The sequence below is a fragment of the Triturus cristatus genome, chromosome 6, assembly GCF_964204655.1.
Source record: "Triturus cristatus chromosome 6, aTriCri1.1, whole genome shotgun sequence".
Classification (NCBI taxonomy): domain Eukaryota; kingdom Metazoa; phylum Chordata; class Amphibia; order Caudata; family Salamandridae; genus Triturus; species Triturus cristatus.
Genome location: NC_140589.1, coordinates 1,322,329,712 through 1,322,355,133, shown reverse-complemented (window position 1 = coordinate 1,322,355,133; position 25,422 = coordinate 1,322,329,712). Strand labels below are relative to the sequence as shown.

The following is a 25,422-nucleotide window of genomic DNA, read 5'->3' as shown; positions in this document are numbered from 1 at the left end:
CTCATTTCTGGATTGTTGAATGAATGCATGGATTGATGGATTCCCCAAACAATGTATGGGGTTTCAGCTTACTAAATGAGACCCACTGCACATTGTACACATATCGAATACTGGCCCTGGTACCGCTGGGCGTAGAGGATTGTCCTTGTGATACACTGCATGTCTTTGTGTGCATGCACCATAGAATCACAAGAATCATCTGCTGTCCAAAAGTTTGTTTTTACTTCCTTTATTGTGAAGCGCTCTGACACCTTCGGGTAAAGTCCGCGCTATATAAAAACGCATCAAATAAAAATAAAATATAATCGCACTTGGTTGCTGCTTCCTCCGTACCTGCAATTCCTTTAGCCCTGTCTTTTTTCTACCTCGCTAGTTGATGGTGCCCTGAACTCGACCCCCATTATGCTGCTTCTCCTTTTATTGTAAACTCAGTTTTGCCTTTCCATTTACTGGCTCTCCACTACAGCAGGACGAATAGCCCTCTGACTATCTGCAAACTACTGTGGTTAAACACCGTACTCTATGAGATCTTTTTTGATTTCCAGAAAAGTAATTTTTACTACATTTCTTAGACCAGAATTTAAATACTCTGCCTCGTCCCCCTCTTTTTAGAAAGTGTCATAATTATTTTCCATAAAGATCTTTTCATACTGTCATTCCCAGTAACTGCGTGACCAAGTTAAGGTAAAGTTGATTCCCGGTGAATTATGGATTGTGATGTCATGATGGGTAGCAGTAAGTATGACAAAATAAATTGGTGCATGAGAGAGAGATTTGTGGCACTGTTGATGCTATTTGAACCAAACATTAGTAAATAAATAAACAAACCTCTCGTCATTTATTCAGCATCATATTTTGGGAATAGGATGGAAGTGCTCCATGTAAGAATAGTCCCGTACAGGATGGAAGGGATAGATACCATTCAGTGAGTTTTCAGGCCAACACAAAGATGATGACTTTGGTACCATATTGGCACTTTGCCTAGTAACAATTTTCTATGTCTGGCAATCCAATCTCTCGAGCTCTAATTTGGGATTTGCTTAGCGAGGCTAACCATAACAAATTCAGGAAGTCCTACAACGAATGGCTATTTCCTTAATATCCTGATAATTTCAATGGAGGTAGGGAGGTGAGTAACATCAAAAGAAACTTTAGTCTAATTTGTACACTTGTACCAATGTCTATATTAATGTACTAAAACCCCATATCACTTAATGCTAGAAATACTTTTATATTTCTCGACCATGGACACGTTGAGCACCCTACGAGCATTTGATTGAAGTTCTATACTGGGTGTGATGCAGCTCAGTGAATGTACTTTTTCCTCACAATGTTCCTAGACATGATGTAAGATTCATTAATCTATTCAGACTGGAAGGAGGCATTTGAAGGCAAGGTTGTTGTGAACACTTACCTTTGAACGTTTGTAACATCTACCAGATTGCCATAGGACAGGTTTGTGACTGGTGATCTAAACACATTTAGAATATTCACAACAAAGTTTACCCTTCTGTTTGTAGCTTAAGTAGAAATGGAATGACTCATTCTTTATTTCCTTTTTGACTACTATATCTAACTAATTGGACAAACTTTGTGTGACATTAAATGTAAACTCAGGACAGACACATCATACAAGTTATGCAGTGCCCTCAAGATGTGGTGCAGATTTCCTGGATAGCCCAGATACCCCTCTTAATGACATCTCTTCTTAGGTCTTTGCTTTTGGTTCTGGTTCTGTTTCCATCATTCATTCTCTTTGAACCTGGTTCAGTATTATAGTTAAATATTGATGCGGGGGATGCTACCTAGGGGTACAGAGGGTTCTTCTGTTATTAAAAGACTCTTTAATGCACATGCGGTACCAGCTTTACTAAGAATGCTCCAGAGCATCTGAAGAAGTGTCCACAAAATCTGAGTTTGGCCATAAATTTGCTACTACTTTCTTGAATTTACTTGCGAATGATATTGTGTAGAAGTTCAGACATATATACGAATGATTTAAAGTGATTTATTGAAGCTGTTTTCCTATCCTTTTTCCTTAATATAGATGAATGGCCCTGGGTGACTTGGACATCCTTCAGGAGCGGTTTATGAAGGCGAATTTAAGGACAACAAATTTCATGGAAGAGGGACCTACACATTTCCCAATGGAGCAAAGTACATAGGCAATTTTAATGAGAACAAGTACGTAAAAGAATATATACTGCTACATGCTCTAAGACTCCCATTTGCAGAGAGCCTAGCTGCCTTTATCATCATCTAGTAAAAGAGGACAGCGGCTTCATGCCTCTGCTTATTGTAGACTTTTGCTTTGTGCTCCAACCTCATTCCTTACTTTTGGGTCTTATTTAAGTGGGCTAAATGGCATCTTACTTTTGTGAATCTTCGCAGGTATCCCAGGTGGTCTCCTAACTCGTAATCAGTGATGTTCACAAGGCAGATTATATCTCAAAGAGTTCATTTTGACTTTTTTACAAGTATCTTTCTTTTGTTACTTGAGTTCCTACTGCACCTGTGCGTGCTGGTTGGCTTATTTTCAAACTTGAGCCATTCGACTGCCCTAACCTGTACAAAGACCATGCTTAGATCTACTACATCATTTTCACACCTCAGTTTTTGGGGGTCCTCATTACTCTTGGTAACCTCCTGCCAATGTGATCCTGGCATTACTTCAGCAGAGACTGCACTCTACCCCTGCCTAAAAGTATGAAAACGAAAGTCATGAACGACTAGGTTATTCTCCCTCCTTGTATTTTCTTTATAGAGCAGAGGAGCATTTTTGTGGCAATGTCAGTGCAAAACAACTTCTAGCAACTAGATTTACGAATTTACAATGGTTTGACTTTATGAATGAATTGGGTTTTCCCATTCTATATTGAAAATCAGAAGATGTGATACTGTTCTTGTACTCGACTACCTTGCTGAGCACCCTTTGAATACCAGAGATTAAGTCGGACACCCATATATTAAAAGGTGAAGTAATATTGATCCAACAGTTTTCCCAGGGAGTTCCCCTTAGACTCTGTAGACTTGAGCAGCCTCCCAGCTAGGTGATGGTGCTCACTTGTGGATAAATTCAAAAGCTGATGTGCTCCTTATTCCCAAATTAGATTTTTACATTAATGAACCTTCCAACATCTATGGAGAAAAAGTCCTTTGGGGATTGCATTTGGATCTATTATTATTGTGTGTCCTTTGCCCAATGTTGCTGTGGGTTTGAATCTGGAATACCGCAATATTGCGAGAAACCAATGTGCGGTGTGCTAACACTCACAAAGTTGTCACGCATATTTCAAGGTAGCAAAAGATGCTTGGTGAAGGGACTTTATGCAATGTATTGCGGTCGTTTTCATTTTGAGGCATGGTGATTTGCTCTAGATGTGGCTTCGAGTTGCTTGTAGGAATAGAAGCTGGAGGTCATGAACCCATGTAAGATGACAAATGAATATGGTGCCCAAGGGTACCTCCTGTTAAGATACAACTACCCTCTTTAAAGGCAAGCTTGTGTTGCTTGTAGGCTGAAGTTGCAGATAAAGACACTTGTAAACCTATGAGTAGCCTACCTTCAAGATAGAATCAAAGACTGTGGACTGGGTAGTCCCTCCCAAGATTCTTCATTGTGTTCTAGATCCTGTAGATGTGAGCAGTACTGTAAAGATGTTGACGTTTGAATCTAGTTACTCAGTGAGTGAGGATCATCCATTACCCAGTCCCCATCACTAGGACAATAAAGCATTATAGGTAGTTCTCTGTGAATCCAATAGAGTTAAGTTTCTATCTGTGGGGGATATATATAGGGGGGATATATATATATATATATATATATATATATATATATATATATATATATATATATATATATATATATATATATATATATATAATCCACAAGTGCCTCGGTAATCCCACCTCCTCCAGACCGAAGGGCGCGTCGGCGTTCCGGACCTCCGAGACTCGGTCCCAATATGCACCAAATCCTACGAAAGGAGAGTCGATGCCGTGTCGTTCAGCTAGTTCTCTTTATTGTCAGCTGGTGATGTTAGACGCGTTTCGCCTGTCCTGCAGGCTTGCTCACTAAGTGAGCAAGCCTGCAGGACAGGCGAAACGCGTCTAACATCACCAGCTGACAATAAAGAGAACTAGCTGAACGACACGGCGTCGACTCTCCTTTCGTAGGATTTGGTGCATATATATATATATATATATATATATAGATAGATATTTTCACTGAAAAAAAACAAAGGTTACAGGGACATTATAGTTAGGCTCAGATTTCACTCGAACAAAACCATAGAAATTCAGCATTTATAGTTACCTGTGCTAACTATAACTTACGCCTCCGCAATGCACTGCTTATGACCTCAGATATTATATCACTCATGACATGGTCAGTGACATCACTGATGACATCTCAAATGACATCACTGAGGACATCATCCACAGAACCACTCACACCCTTATACAGCCTCTTATACACACATACACATACCCACACACCCATTCACGTATCCATTTACAGATCCATCCATACAAGTACCCACACAACCACTCACTCACTCATTTTAAAAAAAATTGTTTTTAGATCTGTTTTTATTTATTGAAATTTCGAAGATTTACAGACACTTGAAAGTTATCATGAATTGTGTACACTCCATACATGGTGGCATCTAAACGCAATAAGTACAGGTTCTCCCCGCATACATGTTGGGTCTTATACCCGTCCAAGACACAGCCGCCGCACCAGATTAAACATAAGAATAGCATTCAGTTATTGCTGTATCTGGAATACATCCCTGTTCGGGAACTGCTTAGTGTCGAGAGTCAAGTGTATAAGTCCTTCCGTTAGTGCCATATGGACTTCCAAACAAACATAGCAGAATTAAAACAGTTAACCCCCAACAATCCCAACGATCCCAACTCAGACCGGCGCTAGTGATGGTGTCCCCATTCCGCCCCTCATCTTGCCTTCCCCAGTAACCTCGTCCAGCATGACTGATAGATTATTATCCCCCTATAGCGGCACTTATCCTTTTCTCCATTGATAGTGATGCGAAATCAATACATGCATGGAACATGAAACATAAAATATAAAACAACACGGCCACACCCGATTGCAGACTCCAGTGCCTACCCTGGACCCACGCCTCTCCCCTTAGGTTGTCACCTCGTATGTTCCTCCTCAACCCTCTGGAGCGCCTGGAGTAGACCTTCCCATTGAGCAGCTATTGGTTCCTTCCTTAGTTCCAACGTTTCCTCCCTTCTAATGGCGGTCCCTCCTGCCCTGGCCCAGGCATAGAGCAAGTGTCTCCGCGCCTGCACATGGGGGGGGTCCTGCGCCTTCCATCTTTTGGTAAGCAACCGTTTTGCAACCGTTATTCACAGATCCAGAAACCGGGATGTCACCTTCGTGACCGGGGTTCTACGAAATTGGTGCAGTAGATATACCTCCCATTCAAAGGGCAAGCTACGACCGGTACTTATATGTAGCAGCTCGCTGATCATGCGCCAATAAGTGTATATCCTATGGCAGCTCCATAGCATGTGGACAAGCCCCATCCCAGGTTCCATGCATCTGGGACACACTGCATCTACTCGGTGGAAGTACCTGTTGATAGCCTCCGGCGTAAGGTATGCCCTGTGTATGATAAACAACTGAATCTGTCGGAGCCTCATATTCCTGGGGATGCACACTGGTCCCTTCCATACCCGTTCCCATTCCCTGTCTTCTAATGGCCTCCCTAGATCAGTCTCCCATTTGTGTCGGAGTGGTTATAATGTGATCCCTCCATGTGTGCGTAGAGACGCTGCAAACCAGCGGACCAGATGCCTACCTCGTCCCATAACGTGGAGATACTGTATGGTAAGATTTTGCTTTGGCTCTGTGGACATGTCCCCCCATATAGCGGTCAAAGTTGCCACTAATGAGCGGTGCATAAGGAATTGCCCTGGCGGGAGCCCCTCCTCCTCCACCAACGAGTCGTACGATGCCAACGAGCCATCCCGGTACAAATCTCCTAGAGTCTGTATGTTCGCATCCTTCCAACATGTCAAGGCTAGAGGAGTAAGTGTCCGTACCCCACTGGGGGAGCCCTCTAATGGTAACGCAGGTGCGTAAGGTATCAGAGTTCTGGTGATAAATAGACTTCTGCGATAACATTTGTACGCCACCTTTAGGAGGAGTGGCGCTGGTGTCGCGTGTTTGACAGCTGGATGAAAAAGCGTGAGAAGCCGCTCCAGAGAGTATGGGGGCAGCACAGTCGCCGTGTCGTCCCGACCTTTATCTGCAAACCAGCGGGCTATCCATTGCAGCTGCGCTGCTAAGTAGTAATGCTCGAAGCAGGGTGCCGCCAGTCCCCCCTGATCCGTGGGTAGATATAATTTCGCCAGTGACATCCTGTGGCGGCTACTCCCCCAGATGAAATCTCGGAGCAGCTTAGAGAACGCAGCAAAAAAGGCCGCTGGTATATATATTGGCAGGTTGGCAAAGTAGTACAATAGCCTGGGAAGGATCACCATTTTGGACAATGCCACCCTACCCGTGACTGTCAGCGGCAATGTGCCACAGAAACGCATCTGTGCCTTGATAGCCGTAACAGCTCTACCCAAATTTCTGTCAAAAATGTCCTGCGGTTGACGGTATATCTGTATGCCTAAGTATCGGAAGGTGCCCTCTTTCCACGCCACTCGCGTTCCGTTAAGAGTGTATCTCGGATCTTGTCTTCCCCCTCCGAACGCATACAGACAGGATTTGCTGGCATTTACCTGAAGCCCCGAGACAGCTGAAAAATCCCGCAGCATAAGGGCCAGCTGGGCTGGGATATTCTCGATATCCCTCACGTACAACAGCAGATCATCCGCATATAATGACACCTGATGCATTGCGTCCCCCAGCGGTATACCCTCTCCCACCAGAGCGCGAAGTGCCGCCGCCAGCGGTTCAATCACTAATGCGAACAGGAGTGGCGATAGTGGGCACCCCTGCCTAGTGCCCCTGCCCACCGGTACTGCTTCAGATATGTACGGGCCCAACCTCACCTGTACCGTGGGGTTTCTATATAAGAGGTCTAACATTTGTAAAAATTCTGCCCCCAGATCATAGTGCTGCAACAGCGTCGATAAGTACCTCCATTCCAGACAATCAAAGGCCTTTTCCAGGTCCAACATTAGGCAACCCGCTTTTGGCCTTTCTTTAATGCTTTCTTCCGCAACTCTAAAGAATCTCCGCAAGTTCAGGGACGTACTCCGCTTAGGCACAAACCCGTTGTGGTCACTGTGGGTGAGGGCTGAGACCACTGGCACCAAACGCTCCGCCAGGACCTTGGCGAGTATTTTATAATCGGCATTAAGAAGCGTCAGCGATCTATATGACCCCAAGATCTCGGTCTGGCATCAGCAGGGACACCAAATACGCCTCACACATCGAAGGGAGAAGCGTGCCTTTCTCCAGTGCCTTTGAGTAGAGCGCGTGTAATTGCGGCACCAAGGACTCCTGATAGGCTTTGTAGAATTCGGCCGGTAGGCCATCCGGCCCTGGTGTTCTCCCGGATGCCAGGGATGCAACTGCCTCTCCTATCTCTTCTAGGGTGAGGGGGCTGTTAAGCGCCTCCTGGTGCTCGCCCTAAGCTACAGGTAACTGGATCCTCTCCAGGAATCCCCCTAGCTCGAGATCCGAACAATGGACCTGGGAGCGGTACAGCTGTGTATAGTGGTCCACCATGACCTTGTGAATCTATCTTTGTGTATACACCATATCTCCCTGCCTTGTGCGTACCGCCGCAATCGGAGCACGGGTATTATCTTGCCTCAGCAGCCAAGCGAGTAAGCGGCCCGCCCTGTCTGCTGTAGCGTGTGTGCGGGCTGTATGTGCTGCATAGTTATGGCAGCGCAGCCGCTCTAATAGCTCCGCTAGTTGCGCCCGAAGGTCCTCCAGGCAGCTCACCTGTCTACCTCCCCCTTCTCCCCCCCTTTCGAATTGCAGTAATTGGGATTCAAGGCAAGTAATAGCCACCGACAGTTGCTTCCGCACATTCCAGGTGGCACCTAAGCAATGACCTCTGATTGTTGTTTTGAGGGCGTCCCACTCCACCAGCACGCTACTTGCCGTGCCTTCGTTAAGTTAGAAGAATGTCAGGATTGCCATCCCCAGTGACGAGCGGAACTCGGGGTCTTCCAACGCATTAGGCTGTAGGCGCCATGTGGGTATAGGGGGCCTATCGGCTTCCCAGCTGATGTGGATCTGCAAGGGGTTATGATTGGAATATGTCCGACCTAAATATTCCGGAGCCTCGATTAACGGCAGTAGACACTGGGACCCCACCACCCTGTCCAGTCGGACATGCAGGTAATGCCTAGCGGAGTAATAGGAGTAAACACGGTCTACTGGGTGGAGGACCCGCCACACATCCAGCAGTGCCCAGTGCGAGAGCCAGTCCGCAAGTGCGTTGGACCTCGCAGACGTCACCCGGTGCGGGGGGTTGGAAGGATCTATCCAAATGAATGTCGAGTACTGAGTTGAAGTCACTGCCCAGTAGGCAGGGGAGGTCAGTATACGGAGTCAACACCTGCGATAGCCGCGCCAGGAATGTCACTTGACAGGTATTTGGAGCATAGATGGATGGCAACAATATGTGCTGCCCGTTAAGCACTCCGTGCACCAGGGTGTATCTACCTACCGGATCTACTACCGTGTCTGTGCTAGCAAATGGGACGCCTGCCTTCACCCAAATGAGTGTGCCCCTAACGTGTGCGGAGTACACAGTGCCGTACACCTGGCCCCTCCAGCGCCTACGCAGTCGGTCGAGCTCCAGCTGTGTTAAGTGTGTCTCCTGTAATAAGGCAATACCAACTGAGTGTCTTTGAAGCTAAGCGAATATGGAGTATCTCCGTGCGTGTGTGTGCATACCGCGTATGTTACATGTGATTATATTAACTCTTCACAAGACATATTCCTGGGGCACACCCATTATTAATGTTTTAAGGTTCCTTTTAAACTTTTCTCAAGTTTAGCGTGCAGCACTCGTGTGTGCTCCGTTCCGTGTGCACACCGTATATGAATGCATGAAAAGAGATGGCCCGCACTTTGCAGATCATCAAACGAGTTGCACAGCCGCATGAACATAAGTGTTTCAATAATACACATTAAACCAGATTACTCCAAATGTTTTTCCATTTTATTCCATATTTTGTCCAAGTTTCTTTGTCACACCAAAGCAGCGAAATTCCTTTGTACTTGTGCATTTAATTGCTACATGATTGCCACTCCAGGCCTAAACATGAGCGTTGTACGAATCTCAGGTCCTCCAAAATATGCATACAACAGAATCATGCATTCATATACGGTGTGCACACGGAACGGAGCACACACGAGTGCTGCACGCTAAATTTGAAAAAAGTTTAAAAGGAACCTTAATAATGGGTGTGCGCCAGGAATATGTCTTGTGAATCGTACTTAACCGTTCCAACCTGTTCAGCACCCCGAAATGATTAAATTGGATAAAAACAGATCACATGAAGGTCACGCCAGAGACTGCCTACTAAATTGACGACATTGAGGATTGGAAGATTACAAATGAGTCACTTTATTTAACAAACATCGGGATATCCACATAGTAGATAAAAGTTTCACAATCTGTATTTTAGTATAGGGAAGGGGGAGTGTTTGTCTTATTTTGTGGATCGTTTTTCATGTCAAGTATTGCTTTTTTTACTTTAAATGTTTCTGATAGAATCGGGCACTGGGTGTGATTGGGGAGGAGCTATCAGAACACGTGATGGTTTGCACCAAGGTTTTATAGGTGGGTGGGACATGTAACCTTAAACTGAGCAGGATTAAGCTGGTTGGTGAAACGGAAGTTTGACACAGAGAGGAAGGTTGTTATGCAGCAGATTAACATCGATTACGAAAGTAAGCTAGATAATGTCAAATAACGATCAAATAGGGGAGTTAAAAATGATGTCTGCAACCAAAGAGTGCGTGATGTGTTGAGGTAGAAGAATTAGAAGATTAGGTACGTTACGAGACTAGGGAGGATTAAAAATGACATTACGCAGCTTTACGGTTTAAGGTGCACAAAAATATGTTTAAAAATATGTTTGATGGTATCTCTGTGATAGATTCTTAATATATTAGAACACAATGAGTATAGTTGCTTTTTGGGGGGATAACAGGTTTTTTGTTGCTTGGGAGTTCTTTTAGATTAAAAGTGGGTTGTTCATTTTCATCCATTCATTTGTTAGTTTGAATCATGTCTAGTGCTAATTAATTTAATAAGTGACTTACACATGAATATTTTTATATCTTAGATACCCCTGACGAAGGTTGTTACCGAAATGCATTGGGTATGATGTTGTATGCATAATTTGGAGGACCCGAGATTCGTACAACGCTCATGCCTGGAGTGGCAATCATGTAGCAAATAAATGCACAAGTACAAAGGAATTTCGCTACTTTGGCGTGACAAAGAAACTTGGACAAAATATGGAATAAAATGGAAAAACATTTGGAGTAATCTGGTTTAATGTGTATTATTGAAACTCTTATGTTCATGCGGCTGTGCAACTCGTTTGATGACCTGCAAAGTGCGGGCCATCTCTTTTCATGCATTATATTAACTCTTGCTATTGCTAGGGTGTGTAATCTGCTGTGAGGCCAGGGGTGGGGTGCCGTTTTGTAAGTACCGGGCACGCCCGGGTACATGTAAGCCGGTCTGTGGTAACCAGAACAACTGAAGAACTAGTAAAAACAGAACATACAGGGTGAACATCTCAAAGCTATCCGTCCAAACTATGTGCCCATGCATGTGGAAAAAAAAGGGGGCTAGGTCAGTGTGTGGCCTTGCGGGGCGTGTGCGCAATAAGCAATCCGCCGTGACCATCCCCCTCATTTCCCAGGCATACGGTGCGCCACTCGGGAACCCATTATCCCAGCTTGCTAAGACTACAGCCCTCAAGCGCCCACGTGGAGCAGTTACATGTGGGTAAGGGCCACCCCTCGAGGACACCCCAGGCGTTTTGACCTAAGCAGGGCAGAGCCCGAACGGCAGCCCACCAGGAAACCCACACGATATCCCGCCAGTCCCCCTCCCGCCCCTTCCACATCCCACACAATCCAATACAGCCCTCAGTATAGTACTTGAGTGAGGCAGACGTCTACAATGTTTGCATTATCGGTCTTCTCATCCAGTGATTTCATCCGCCGTCTGCGGAGTAACCACCGGCATACCAAGTTCTTCAGAAAATGCGGTCGATGGCGTCGACGCTCCACTCGACACCACCGTGCGTTGCGTAGAAGGCTCCCGATAGGCTTGGCTGTTCGGAGTACCAAGAGTTGTGACCGCTTCCAGTACCTCTTGCCGCTCCTTTCTCATCCTCTCTGGACTTGGGGCCACCGTTCTGGCCGCTGCTCCGCGAGGTGCCCTGCGGCGTGGTCGACGCCTGCTTCTCCTGTCAGTAGCCTCTCCGTTATCCAGATCTGGGGGCCGCTTCCCCGTCCAAAGACCCAACTCTTCCAGCCAGTCCCATACCTCCGCAGGTGAGTTGAAAAAATTTGTTTTACCCTTTGCTACCACTCGTAGCCTGGCGGGGAACAGTAGGGAGTATGGGAGCTCCAGCTCTCGAAGTTGTCGCTTCACCATTATGTAATTGCTTCTACGGCGTTGTACCAGGGCGGTGTAATCAGGGAAAAGCATGATGCGGCTGCCACCTACTGATAGTTCTTCCATTTTCCGGGTCTCACGCAGTACCGCGTCCCTGTCCCTGTAGTTGAGGAGTTTGAACAGGAACAGACGTGGCCTGGCTCCTGGCTGAGGCTTCTGGGCTGGCACCCGGTGGGCTCTCTCCACCGCAAACTGATTTGACAGTGTTCCCATTGGAAGTAAGTCTCGCAGCCAGCACTCCATATACTGTTCAGGGCGCCTACCCTCTTCACCTTCCGGCAATCCCACCACTCTGATGTTATTGCGGTGCGAGTGCCCTTCCGTGTCCTCCGCCCTATCTTCTAGGGCATGTATCCGCTCCATCATATCTTGTAATGCAGCTGTGTGACTGGGGGTAACCGGCTGGAGATCTTGGAGCACTTGACCTTGAGCGGCAACCCTGTCAGTGAGTTTTCGGTGGTCCGCATGCAGAAGCTTAAAGTCAGATGTGACCTTGTCGATCCGCGTTTCCAGGGACGTCCTGGTGTGTTCCAGCGCGGTCCCTATTCTCTCCACAGCTGCGAGGGAGGAATCCATTTTGGCTGCCAGCGCTGCAGATGCTGGCTCAATTTCGGCGTCCTCCCTCATATGCGGAGAGTCCAGCGCATCAGTTCGCGTTGGTCCCTGCTTCATTTTGGCTCGCATGCGCCCCATCACGAGCTGCTGTGCCGAGGGAATTCAGGATATCACTTGGCAAGATTCGCTGTGAACAAAGTGCCCGCTGGGGGGGCGTGCAGCGGAGGAACTGACCGCCCCAAAAGCGTGTGCCCCTGGGGTTACTTGCCCTGTTGATGCCTCCTATCTCAGCCTCTACTGGCGGGCTCTCCGCTACATCCGCTTCTTGTTCACTGTGCTTTCTGTCTTCCCGAGCCGTGGCAGTCAAAATTCTCTCCTCTCACCAGGACTTCCTGCGAGGCTGTACCACTCACTCACTCATGCAGGCACTCACACATCCACTCACTGACCCTATACAGCTATTCAAATAATCAGTCACTTGCCCATACAGCCACTCACAGAGCGCTATACTGACTCATACAGCTACTCACACAACCACTTATCCACCTATACATCCACTCACACACCCACTTACTCACCTATATAGCCACTCACACATCCACTCTCTCACCCATACAGCCTCTCAACAGAGCCACTCCCTCACCCATACAAGCATTCATACACTCACTCACACAGCCACACAACAACAAGCATCCCCATTCATACATCCAAACAAGCACTCACACATCCACACACTCACCTATACATCAATTCACACAGATACCTATGCTACAATACAGCCACTCACACACCAACTCACTTAACCAAACAGCAGCTCAAACTACTACTCACTCACTTACCCAGCCACTTACACAGCTAGTCACTCACTCATACAACCATTCAGGTACCCATTCACTCACCCATACAGTCACTTCCACATCCATTCACCCACCCATACAGCCACTCACACCGCCACTCACTCACCCATACAACCACTGACACACCCACTCACCCACACAGTTACTCACACACCTACTTATACACCCATACATCTACTCACATATATACTAACCTACTACAAAAGTTAGATTAGCATACTAGTTGTGCTACTAATGAGTGATACTACCTCTAACATGTGTGATCTGAGTGGGTGTGTGACTGTGTATCAGTGTGTGAGTGGCTATACAGGTATGTGAGTGCATGCATTAGTGACTGTATGAGTGAGTGAGTGGATTTCTGATTAAGTCTATAGGTGTGTGAGTGGGTATCTGAGTGGTTGTATGGGTGTGTGAAGGAGTGTGTGAGTGATTTTGTGGGTGTGTGAGTGGCTGTATGGGTATTTGAGTGACTGTATGGGTGTATAGGTAGGTATATGAGTAGCTGAGTGGGTGGGTGAGTGAGTGTGTGAGGGACTATGTTGCTGAGTGCGTGAGTGTGTCAATGGCTGTATGGGTGAGTGGCTCTTTCAGTGAGTGTTTGCTTAAGTGAGTTTGTGTGTGAATGGTTGTATTGGTGAGTGAGTGTCTGTGTGATTATGGGTGAGCAACCAGATATGTGAGTGCTTGTATGGATGTATGAATGGGTATGTAAGTGCTGGTGTGATGTGTGAGGGAGTGTCTGAGTGCTTGTATGGGTGAGTGAGTGGCTGTGTTGAGCGGCTGTATGAGTAGCTGTATAGGTGAATAAGTCTGTGTGCAAGTGGCTGTGTGGATGAATGAATGGCTATGTGAGTGGCTGGGAGAGTAAGTGACTGGTTGTATCAGTGGCTTAATGAGTGAGTGAATGATTGTGTGAGTGGCTTTATGGAGAAGTGAGTGGGTGTGTGAGTACTGGCATGGGTCTGTGAATGGGTATGTGTGAGTGTTTGTGTGTGTGGGTGTGTGAGTGTACATATAAGAGGTTGTATGGAGGAGTAAGTAGATGTGTGAGTGGTTCTGTGTATGATGTCATCAGTGATGTCATTTGAGATGTCGTCAGTGATACCATCAGTGATGTCATTGACCATGTCATGAGTGATGTGATATGTGAGGTCTTAAGCAGTGCATTGCAGGGTGTACGGTATAGTTAGCTCCGGTAACTATAACTGCTGAATTTATATATTTTTTTAAATTCCATTTCCCAACTATAATGTCCCTGTAACCTTTGTTTTTTTAGTGAATTTCTATGTTTTTTTAACTAGTAGTTACAGTTGCAGAGTGGTGTAGAAAGGGAGCCGGGCCTTCGGCCCACCCATTGCATTCCCGGTGTGTGGGACTCACTGGAGGTAACAGGAGGGGTTCTTGACCTCCAAGGACCCTCAGCATCCAAGAGGTTTTATCCCCCAACTAGTAGTGCGCCAAGAGGCATATTTGCAGAGTGGTCTAGAAAGGGGACGGGGCCTCTGACCAGCTCTAAGCAATCACGCTGTGTGGGACTTACTGGAGGTAACAGGAGGGGTTCTTGGCCCCCACGAACACTCCACATCCAAGGGAACTTCATCCACTAACTAGTGGTGCACCAGGAGGCTCGTTTGCAGAGTGGTGGAGAAAGGGGCAGGGCATCTGACCAGCTCTCAGCAATCCCATTGTGTGGGACTTACTGGAGGTAACAGGAGGGGTTCTTGGCCCCCAAGGACCCTCCGCATCCAAGGGGACTTAATCCCCCAACCAGTAGTGCGCTAGGAGGTACTTTTCCAGCGTGGTTGAGAAAGGGAGCAGGGCCTCCAATGAACTCTCAGCAATCCTGCTGTGTGGGACTTACTGGAGGTAACAGGAGGGGTTAATGGCCCCTTAGTGCCCTCAGCAACAAAGGGTACTTCATCCCCCAACATGTATTGCGCCAGAAGGCCCCTTTGCGGAGTGGTAAAGAAAGAGGCCTGGGCCTCAGGTGACTTCACCTGAGCTGGTCTATAACATTTTTTTTTGTTTATTAGGATAGGGAGGCCACATTGCCCCACCTTCCCTGGCCCGATTTAGGGACTGGGGATCCCATCCCTCAGGGGCCCGGCCTGTTTACATTTGTGGAGGGAATCATGCGCCCCTCCCCAGGGACTGACCTTTTCAAAAATGTTTAAATACTACTGGGGAGGGGACCCTCCCCGAGCCGTTATTGGCCCGAGGGCACTAGGCCCTGGGGCCTGGCCTACTTGCAATAGTGGAAGGGGGACCACTCAGCCCCTCTCCCTGTGCTGATTTCAGCCCCGGGAAACCAATCCCTGGGATCCAGCCTTTAAAAAATAATTAAATACTACTGGGGGATTTGGGCCCTCCATGGGCTTATTTCAGCCCTAAGGACCCCATCCCCTGGGGCCTGACTACTTGTAATAGGGGAGGGGGCTGCACAGCTCCACTCACCAGGCAGATATTGGTCCCGGGACCTCATCCCCTGGGGCCCGGCTATTGCAACTGGGGAGGGGGCTGCGTGACCCCCATCCATGGGCCTAATTCGGGTCCAGAGACCCCTGTCCTGGGGTCCTGGTCATCTTTCTTTGGGTCCCCCCAGGGCACCCACTCTCCATTGGGACTGATGGATGGGACTGAAGGCCCCGCGGTTGCTGTATGCTCCCTGCTTCTTGCGGGATCCAACATTGCTTTCAAACAAAGGGAGCTGCTAAACATGCAGCTCCCTGTGTATGAAAACAAATCTTCTACGCTTACAGCAAGCAAGAGCATTTCTGAGCTCTCGTTTGCTGGCAGCCGAGCATTTGCTGTGATGTGGCGGGAGCGGTAAAGCTTTCGCCAAGCCACAGCAAACAGCTAGGCCTGGTTTTGAGCATCCCAGGACATAACAGGAGTCGGCCCTGGGTGGTGGCGGTCCCCAGGGCCATCTACGGTTCCAGAAGGGAAGACCTGCATCCCCCTTCTTTCTTGTATTAGGGGCTGCCCCGCAGAGGTGGCGGTCCCTGAGGCCGAAAACAGCCGGTAAGGGGGTCGTTATTTGGGGGGTTATTTGGCCAGGGTGGTGGGGCCTGGGGGGGTCCGTGAGGCCCCCCTGATTTCTTTTGCATTAGCCCCAGGGAGGTGTTGGTTCCTGGGTCTGTGGGATAGGCCATACAGGCCTCCCCCACATTAATTTGATAAATAGCCCAGGGAGGTGGCGGTCCCCAGGGCACAGGGGTCCATGAGACCCCGCCATTACTTTACATTAATGGTCGCTTTCCCCTCGGGACCTGGCCCATCCAGGGGCTAAACAATAGAGATGCGCAGAATCCCACGGTTCTCTTTTTTTCATTGGGAGCCGCCACTCCAGCACGACTACCGCCGAATTAAAGGCAGGTAAGCCTACCACAAATGGTCTCAAATAGTGATCTATGAAGAGTGAGGTGTTCTATAATAGAGAACCTATGGAGGAGACAATCAGTGCAATTTTGGTATGAGGTATAATATTGGAATCTTTGTTCTTACTCAGAAAGTTTGTGGAACTAACATTGGCAATGCATGTATATTTAGATCAAAGTTAACAATGTAATTTGGCATTATTTTCCCACTTGGGCACAATCCGTTTGATGCTGTATTGTCATGCATGTTGTTTATAAATTAACAAAATAACTAGTATTGACATCAAGTAGTTATGAACCTAAGACAAGATTGTGCATGTATGTAACAACGTATTAATTCCAACAAGCTTTGTGGTATAAGGAATCATGGAGAAGAAAAAGGTTATTTATATTATATACCAAATTTCAATCAATATTCGAATAATTTTGTATTTACACTTGGATGTTACCCAGGATGTATGTTTTTCTTGGAGAAAATTATGGTACTTTCTCTGTTCAAAGATGGCCGACCTAGCTGCTCTGTCTTTTGCATATGTGTAGGTTTGAGTCCTTTTCTCTTTTGTATTCTATTATAACACTGAAGATTCTGGTTTTTGTATTGTGACCGTGAGCAAGTTGTAATGCTGAAATGCGCCAAAAAGTCATTAAATTGAAGCATTCAGCATACAGAAGCATCTGAGATTTTCTCTCTATATGAGTGGAAGACTGGAGTATATGTATGTATATAAATATAAATATATATATGTGATCAAGGCCCGAGGAGGGGCTGAAACGCGCCATGGCGATATGCACCATTAAAGATTAAAACCAGCACCTACCATTGTGGTCCTTATCTGTTTTTGCCCTAAAAATTGTGTGGAGAGAAACGGGATCTGTGTGTGTGGGTGTGTGTGTGTGTGTGTGTGTGTGTATATATACATATATATATATATATATATATATATTCACTGAAAAACCATAGGTTTCAGGCACGTTATAGTTAGGAATTAGCACTTAAAAAAACGTAGAAATTCACTGAATAAACCATAGGTTTCAGGGGCGTTATAGTTAGCTGGAGTTTTCACTCGTATAAAACCATTGAAATTCCCCCGTTATAGTTAGTTTAGCTAACTATAACTCGCGCGCCCGCAATGCACTGCTGATGACGTCACATATTACATCACTCATGACATGGTCAGTGACATCACTCATGACATCACTGATGACAGGAAGAAGGATAACGTGCCGAAAGAACAAACAGAAGAGCAGAAAGAAGCCTTGTTGCAAAATCATCCTGTACCCTCAACTTTTTCAGACGGATACTGGTGGTAACTGAGTCTGACTAACCAGTCCTAGAGCCAGTGCTATGTTAAATGACACTCAGAATACAGTGAAAACACCTACATACACTAGGGAACACTATGCGTTGGGGTCCCCCTGTGATCAGCATGACCTCCTCTGTAAGCCCCTAGTATATAATAGGGCAGGGGATTAAAACTACCTCTTAAAACGTGCCACAGGGCGTGTTTGCACACGTCACCTCAGGCCCCGTCCCCTCACTTCCCCACTGTGTAAGCACGCCCTGTGGCCGTTTTAAGTTGGGAGATTAAGTCCCCTTGAATCCTGAGAGTCCCTAGGGTCCAACTAGACTACTAGGTACCTCCAGTAAGCGCCACAGAGCTGCGTTGCAGAGAGATGTAAAAAGTGGCACCGCCTGGACCACCACTCTGCAACGCAGCTCAGTGGCGCTTACTGGAAGCACCTGGTGGGCTAGTTAGCCCCCAGGGGCCCTCAGGATTGAAGGGGAATTATTTCCCCAACTTAAAACGCGCCATAGGGCGTGTTTGCACATGTCACCTCAGGCCCCATCCCCTCCCTTTCCCACTGTGTAAACACGCCCTGTGGCCGTTTTTAGTTGGGAGATTAAGTTCATTTGAATCCTGAGGGTCCCTAGGGTCCAACTAGCCCACTAGGTACCTCCAGTAAGCGCCACAGAGCTGCGTTGCAGAGAGGTGTAAAAAGTGGCACGGCCTGGACCACCTCTCTGCAACGCAGCTCAGTGGCGCTTACTGGAAGCACCTGGTGGGCTAGTTAGCCCCCAGGGGCCCTCAGGATTGAAGGGGAATTATTTCCCCAACTTAAAACGCGCCATAGGGCGTGTTTGCACACGTCACCTCAGGCCCCGTCCCCTCCCTTCTCCACTGTGTAAACACGCCCTGTGGCCGTTTTTAAAGTTGGGAGATTAAGTCCCCTTGAATCCTGAGGGTCCCTAGGGTCAAACTAGCCAACTAGGTACCTCCAGTAGGCGCCACAGAGCTGCGTTGCATAGAGGTGTAAAAATGGGCGTGGCCTCAGAACACCTGTCTGCAACGCAGCTCCCTGGCGCATACTGGAGATACCTGTTGGGCTAGTTGGCCCTCAGGGACCCTCAGTATTACAACTTACAACTGGCCAGGGGGTGCGTTTGCAGAGTGCTGCAAGGAGGGGGCGTGGCCTGCAGCGCGATGCCGGTCTTTTATTTTTTTAAGAAGGAGGGCTGTGTGGCCCCCCTTCTTTTTCTAATTTACTGGCTCAGGGGACCCCATCCCCCTGGGCCTGCACCCTAATTTTTTTTTTTGAAAAAAATAAATTTGGCCTCCCAAGGCCTTAATCGGCCCCGGGTCAGGGCCTTTTTTAAAAAAAATTCTTTAGGTGGGGGCTGCGTTGCCCCCCTCCTCATGCCACTTATGGCCCCGGGGACCCCATCCCCCAGGGCCGGCCTTTGTTTTTTTTTTTTTTTTTTTTAAATATATATTTATAGAAACACCGAGGACATGCTGGACAAACCGTATGTACCTATCACCATGACGATTTGCGTGATATTCATTAAAAGGCGACTGCATAGAATGAATCCACATGGAATGTATTTACACTGCTAGTGAAGCTCTGACGTGTCTGACGCCCTACCGTGCCTAATCCCGGCGCCCCCGCCAGTGGGTACTCTCCAAGTAGACACCCTGGTCGTTTATTTATACAAACATGGGTAGCTATTGATGGGCACATTTAATATACACGCACACCAAGCCATTCAAAGGGGATTCGACAAAAATTCGACCAAACTATGCACGAAACCCCCCTCACGGTTAATAAAACACACATCCACTGCCGGATGTGTAATACTTTTTATTTTACTCTCTGGAAAGGAGACAAACCTCACTTGAGAGTCACAGCGTGCTCCTGGCTGAGCCCAATGCTGTGTTACACCCACCAGTTCCCGCTGATTGCCTCACACCTCTGTGTTGTATTCCACCAGCTAGTGCGTATGCTATGACACTCTCTAGCCCATGTGCACTGTAACATCACCCCGTGAATATGTCATGCCACACTTGCCTTCGCACGGGTAATATTGCCCCATCTAACGTGCCTTCCTCGATGCCTATGTTATAACTAGGCCTGGGCGGCAAATTCCGTTCCGCTCGCGGAATTTGCGTAATTTGCGTAATTTCGCGTTCCGCGGAGAACGCAAAATTGCTCAAAAGTCTGCTTTCCGCGATTTCGCGAAATTTTTGCTTGTTCGCGTTCTCAAAATGCATGTTCGCGAGATATTTCTCCTCGAACACGCAAACAGCAATTGCGAACAGGAAAAAAGCACCGCGAACAAGCAATTTCGCGTGTTCGCGGAATTTCTGCGTGTTCGCGGAGAATTTTTACCGTTTCGCGGAGATTTGCGTAATGCAATTACGCAAATTCCGCCCACCCCTAGTTATAACGCACAGCGCTATGCCATACATATTACAATCTGGGATCCATATCTTTGTCACAGTGCATATGCAACGTTACACTCCCCAGCACATATTTTATATTACAACTTTAGAGACTAGTTAGGTTACACAACACTGCCATGTGCATATTACACTCCAAGGCGCATATCGCATAGCTCGCGCTAGCGCATGTGCTATCTCGCGCTCTCCAATGAATCTGTCATTACGCACAATGTATTGCATATTATATTTCACGCCCCGGTTCACCTTATATCACACTTTTTGGTGCATAGTTTATACCATATACTATATCTAGTTTTCATTTTCAATCGTGCTCTCAGGACTATGTTCTATATAACACTGCGTCCACCTACCCTTTTCATGGGCATTACATTTTGCGATGGGGGGTGGAGGGCCAGGGGATGTTTCTGCCAAGTGAGCCCGGAGTCACAGTCACAAACGTCCTCTTCTTCCTGAATAAAAGTGAGATTATGCTGCATACTTGTTCATATTTTAAGTAGTTCGCACAGACACACATTTTAAAAACAATAAAGTTCCTAATACCCACCTTCTCTGAACAGTTAGCTTGCTGCACCATCCACCTCCTCCCTATTCTGTGTTGTCTGAATCCATGGACTAGCCTCATCCCTCCTGCCATGCATGGTCTGATGTGCTGCTACTGCCCTCCATTTAGCATGATGTACCAGTCCACTCCTCCTGCCCTCCATTGCCCAATTCTATGGCCCATCATTGACCTCCTGCTTAGCCTCTGTGCATAGCTTGCTGCCCCTATTCTCCTTCCCCCTGCCCTCCGATGTCTTTGTGCATGCCCCTGCTCCATCCTTTTTGCCCACCATGTTCCATGGACCTGCCACTCCTATCTACTCTGAGTGTTCTGTTAAGCTGCCACTCCCCTCCCACCTGCCTAGCATTGTCAGATGACTGTAACCTGTCCCTGCCACCTCCACCCTGCCTGTCCACTTGCCATGCCCCTATCCCCTTCCTCCTGTCCTCCATGGTCCATTTTACTACCACACCCTTCTGCCCTACCTGGTCTGTTGTGCTGCAACTGCTCCTCCTGCCTGCCCCGCGCGGCCTGATGTGAGGCCCCTTCCCCTGAACTCTCTTGTCTGTGCCCAGGTCCTGACCCTCCCTTCCTCCATGGTCCTTTGTGCATGCCCCTGCACCCTCCTTCTTGCCCATCATAGCCATTGTGCTGCCACTAACCCTCCTGCTTGCCATGCATGGTCTTCTGTGCTGCCATGGCCCCTCCCACCTTGCCGGTGTGGTCAGCTAGCTGCCCCTGACCCCCTCCCACCTTCCCTCCATGGTCTGTGTGTATGCCATCATAGTCTCATTGTTGCTCTCAATGGTGTGTCTTGTTTCTAGTGCCCATCCTGCCTGACCTCCATGGTCATCTTGCTGCTCCTGCCCTGCCCCCTTGCCCCCAGCCCTCTGTTTCCATGTGCAGACCCCTATTCCCTCCCTCCTGGCTTGTCTGTTCCATTGTAATGCCCCTGATCCGTCCCTCCTGCCCTTTATGGTCTGTTATGCTGCAGCTTTCTCTCCTGTCTGTCCATTATGGTCAGCTACCTACCATTGCCTCTTTCCCCTCTGTTCTCTGTTGTCCATGTGCATGGTCCTGTCCCCTCCCTATTGCTTTCTATGGATTGTTGTGTTGCACTCCCGTCCCGCATGCGCTGTGTGTTATATTGTGCTGCTGCAAACCCTGATGCCTGCCCTGTAGGGTCAGTTTGGTGCATCTCTCCATGTCCCTCCTGTCCCCTGTTATCCAGTCCATGTCCCTACCCCAATTCCTCCTGCCTACCATGATCCAATGTACCATACTTGCGAACATTTTGAACTTGGTAAGAGGGAGATTTTGAAAAAAAACTGGGGTGTTGATTTTCCCCTTTGAGTTACATTGAAAAAGAGGAGATTGTCGACAGGAGACAGATCAAATAAAGCCCATTTGAGCTTAAAAACATTGGACGTTTCCTGGCTGAAACGGGTCTGTTGGCATGTATGGTTGTACTACCACTGCCTCTTCCTTCTGCCCATAATGGTCTATTATATTGCCACAGCCTCTCTTGCCAGTCCTGTATTGTTGGTTTGTTGCCCCTGCCCCCTTTCCACTGCCCTCCATAGTCTGTTGTGCTGCTACTACCCTTCCTGCCTGCCCAGTGTGGTCAAATTGTTGCCTCTGCACTCTCCTACCTGCCTTCAATTTTCAGAGTCCGTGCCCCTGGCCTCTGCCTCTCAACAGTATCCCAATGAACAACTTGATTGCTAACATTCTATATTTATTACAAAAGCGTGGAACGCCTGACGTCATCTTGATGTAATCAAAACTGTAATACCTAGAGTATTTCCTTTAGAAATTACATATATGAGAGGGTCTTATTTGCATCAAAATTATGGTTAGTGCTCTAAAAAACTTAAATGAGGACATATTTTCTGAGTTATCAAATAGCGACAAAGAACTTTTAAATTATTTGTAATCTTTATGTTTTTTTATCCAGTTGACCACTTGATTAAATGTTGCACCTAGGGAAGAGGATGTGGTGTTACTTCCAGAGCTGCAGACTTTGCAACTGGGGAACCAGGTTGGAGTTTCTGTTTCAGCTCAACATTCTGTGATTCTGGTTAAATCACTCAATCTCCCCATGTCTGCAACCAAAATGAATTTGATCTTGTGTGATGTAACCAATGCTCATGTAAAGCAGTCCAATACCTGACAAGTCTGCACTATATAAAACTGCAAATACACAAAAAATAAGTGTTTTGCACACTTCTGTCATTGGGCTACATGTGGGCTACATCTGGGTGATATTTGTACTACATTTGGGCTCTTTTGTCTCTGGTGGCCATCTTGGGAGATTTATTTGTTATGAAGTTTCCTAATTTCCTCATTTACTGCAGTCTCCTCAGTAGGAAATGCTTTCAGTTTTTTACTTTGATTCCATCAAGAAGGTATTCAGATATGTCACACATTTGCCATAAATTCTGAATGTTAGCACTCTAGTTGCTTATTAGATCACTGTAGTAAAGCTACTGCTCACCAGGGAAGTCTGCTGCTGGTATTGAAAGTGCATGTTTCAGTCTGCATGTCAGAATTTTTTAATGAAATAGAAGAGGATTTCAGAAGTCACTCAAAATGTGCCCTAATTTTTTTTTTTCCGCACTAATCATAATTTCTATGGCAAAATGAACCTCCTCATTGTATTCCTTTTAAATTAAACTACTCACTCTCTACTACTCACTTGCTACTACTTTCTACTACTCACTCTCTACTACTCACTCTCTACTGCTCTCTGCTACTCTCTATTACTACTCTCTACTACTCACTCTCTACTACACACTCTCTACTACTGTCTACTACTCACTCTACTGCTCTCTACTACTCTCTACCACTCACTCTCTACTACTCTACTACTCACTCTCTACTGCTCTCTACTACTCTCTCTCTACTACTCCCTCTCTACTACTCACTCTACTACTCTCTACTACTCACTCTCTACTACTCACTCTCTTCTACTCTACTACTCTCTACTACTCTCTACTACTCACTCTCTACTACTCACTCTCAACTACTCACTATCTACTACTCTCTCTACTACTCACTCTCTACTACTCACTCCACTACTTTCTACTACTCTCTACCGCTCACTCTCTACTACTCTACTACTCACTCTCTACTACTCTCTACTACTCTCTCTCTACTACTCACTCTCTACTACTACTCTCTACTACTCTCTCTCTACTACTCACTCTCTACTACTCACTCTCTACTACTCACTCTCCACTACTCACTCTCTACAACTCGCTTTCTACTACTCTCTACTACTCTACTACTCTCTCTGCTACTCACTCTCTACTACTCTCTACTACTCACTCTCTACTACTCACTCTCTACTACTCTACTACTCTCTCTACTACTCACTCTCTACTACTCACTCTCTACTACTCTCTACTACTCTCTCTCTACTACACACTCTCTACAACTTGCTCTCTACTACTCACTCTACTACTCACTCTACTACTCAGTCTCTACTACTCCCTACTACTCACTCTACTACTCACTCCCTACTACTCTCTACTACTCACTCTCTACTACTCCCTACTAATCACTCTCTACTACTCACTCTGTACTACTCTCTACTACTAACTCTCTACTACTCACTCTCTACTACTCTCTACTACTCACTCTCTTCTACTCTCTCTCTACTACTCTCTATTACTCACTCTCTACTACTCACTCTCTACTACTCCCTCTCTCTACTACTCTCTACTACTCACTCTACTACTCATTCTCTACTACTCATTCTCTACTACTCTCTCTTTGCTACTCAGTCTCCACTACTCACTCTCTACTACTCTCTACTACCCACTCTCTAATACTCACTCTCTACTACTCACTCTCTACTACTCTCTCCTACTCACTCTCTGCTACTCTCTCTACTACTTTCTCTCTACTGTCTACTCTCTATTACTCATCCTCTACTCTCTACCTCTCTACCTCTCCCTACCTCTCTCTCTACTACTCTCTACCTCTCTACCTCTACGTCTCTACCTCTACACCTCTACCTCTCTACCTCTCTCTACCTCTCTCTACACGCACACATATGCACATGCATTTATATATATGTATTTGTATGTATATTATCTACTGGCGGTCGCCTGTAGATAGTTATAGTTAGGACCGTGTTTCCATAGGAAATCCGCAACATTCTATTTGGAATAACTTTGGCGCCGGTTGACGAATCCTCGCGAAATTTTCAAAATAGGTGGGGCGCTCCGCTCTGCTCCTACCCTGAAAGTCTCGGGGGGATTCGTCAAGCGGGGGCTGAGAAAAAAGGGGGGTCCCAAAACGCGTTTTCCCAATGCAATTTTCCATAGGGACCTTTAGTCCAAGGTACAGCCCGAACGGCTGAACAGAATTACTTGAAATTTGGCAGAGAGGTAGTCCTCAGGTCTGGTGTCAATCTATTCAGTAGTTCCTGAGAAAATCAAAAGTAAAATCATATATATATGTGGGCGGAGCCTAACCACACATCTCATCCTGAGATCTGATTGGCTGTCAGCACTTCATCCAAGAAGTGTTGGCAGCCATCTTGGGACCAATATACATGATAGCACCTCATTGAAAAGCATTGCAGTTAATAGAAGGTTTTAAGACTTTAGTTACATTATAAATCATTTGTTGATGGTACCATACTCATTTTAGGAATTGTGGTATGTTCTAAGGTGATTTTACCAT

The 25,422-nt window shown here is 46.7% G+C and overlaps 1 pseudogene; it reads left to right on the top strand.

Moving 5' to 3' along the window:
- Positions 1-2,047: 2,047 nt before the first annotated feature.
- Positions 2,048-25,422, top strand: part of LOC146821372 (MORN repeat-containing protein 2-like) — a 60,411-nt pseudogene continuing 37,036 nt past the window's right edge.